At 62.3% G+C, this 1,516-nt stretch overlaps 1 protein-coding gene across 1 annotated transcript in view; it reads left to right on the plus strand.

The window, feature by feature from the left end:
- Positions 1 to 658, plus strand: part of ATP5D (ATP synthase, H+ transporting, mitochondrial F1 complex, delta subunit) — a 2,005-nt gene extending 1,347 nt beyond the window's left edge. The window contains exon 4 of the mRNA XM_009331175.1: positions 528 to 658. The gene's annotated coding sequence lies outside the window, so the exon portion shown is untranslated. The remainder of the gene's footprint in view (positions 1 to 527) is intronic.
- The last annotated feature ends 858 nt before the right edge of the window (positions 659 to 1,516 follow it).

Consider the following 1,516-nt stretch of genomic DNA (forward strand, 5'->3'; position numbering starts at 1 on the left):
CCTCCAGGTCCCTGCTGGGACAGGTCACGCCAGTGGGCAGCTCTGGAGCAGGCTGGATGCCTGGGGCCCCGGAGGGAGAGCGATGTGTGGCCTCTGTGTACACTCCCTTCCACTAAAAACAAACAGCTTCTGTCTCAGGGGAGGCAAGGCCGGGCAGCTTACCTCGTGGCCCCTTTTCCCTCTACCCTGCTAAGACTGTGCCTCATCCCTCTTCTTCCCACGTGCTGGCAGTTGGGAGACTTAGTCTGCAGCAGCGCGTGTGCTGTGCCTGGCAGGTGAGTCACCAAAAGCCTCTCCGACGGCCTCTCCCTAGAGCAGGTACAGCAGGGCAGCGGCTCCCCCGCTATCTCCCTGATCTCTGGTCCCTGTGCTCTTTGGCCCGTGAGGTCAGGTCTAAGAGAGCCGGTGGCTCTTGCTTACTCGCAGCGGTTTAACAGCCTGAGCCAGGGCCAAGCCCTCGGATCAGAATCCAGCGCTCTGCCGAGCCCACCCCGCGTTAAAACCGACTCCGCTTCTGTGTGTTGCAGGAATCCCACTGTCGATGTAGAGAAACCCCAGACTGTCCTACTTGTCCTGGCTTCCCTGATTGTACAGATGGTGCGGGACAAATGGAGGCGGAGAAAACGCTCTGATCAATTAAAAGGAAATGTAATCCCGTCTCGTAGCATGTCACCTTCTTCTGAGGCAGCAAATTGCAGCTCGTGCTGCACCGGTGGCTGGGTGCCCGGGGGCCGGCTCCTGCCCCCGCGCTGGGGTCTGCCGGCGTGCAGTCGCTCGGGGACGGTGTACCTCCAGCACTGCCTTGGGGTTCGGCTGGGGATTCCCGGGGGGGATTCACTTACGGGAGGGTTACCAGGCAGATTTTATAACTCCCTCCCTGTGCTTTGCGTCCCCCCCAGCCTCCAATAATCCACCTGGACAGCAGGATTACAGCAGCGCGGGAGGAGGTATCCATGGGGCAGCGCAGGTCTGTACCAGAGGCTTTTCTGTGCTGACCCCCCGCCCCATCCAACGCTGGCTTTTGCTCAGCCTCCCGGCTCCGTTGCCACAGGAATTCGCGTCGGCCGGGCTGTTTCTTCACGGTATTTCTTGCAGCTGGACAGCAGCTGCCCGGGCTTTGACCCATTCCCCTGCTGCTGCTGCGTTTCCACTGCGCGTGTGGCACACAGAGCAGGGGAAGTCTCCCCCTGCTCCTTGGAGACAGGCTTGGTGCGGAGAGGGAAGCAGATGCCGTACGTGGTGGGAGTCTTTCCTGAATCCGTGTGTGGCGGGGGGGGCTGATGATGTCGCTCTGCTGAAGTTGTTGCTGCTTGCCTGGGGGCTTGCTAGCCAGCGGCCCCGTCCGAGGAGGCTGCCCTGGGGTCCTCGCAGCCGGGATAAAGCGGGAGGCGCTTGCGTGCCTGCGGCGAGCTCGCCGGTCCCCACGCGCCTCGAGAAACGGCAGTGCCGCTGGGAAGGAGTGGGTTCGAGCGAGGGGCCGGTTCTGCCTGTGCCAGACGCCCGAGGATGCGTGTCT

The sequence above is a fragment of the Pygoscelis adeliae genome, unplaced genomic scaffold, assembly GCF_000699105.1.
Source record: "Pygoscelis adeliae isolate BGI_AS28 unplaced genomic scaffold, ASM69910v1 Scaffold669, whole genome shotgun sequence".
NCBI lineage: Eukaryota > Metazoa > Chordata > Aves > Sphenisciformes > Spheniscidae > Pygoscelis > Pygoscelis adeliae.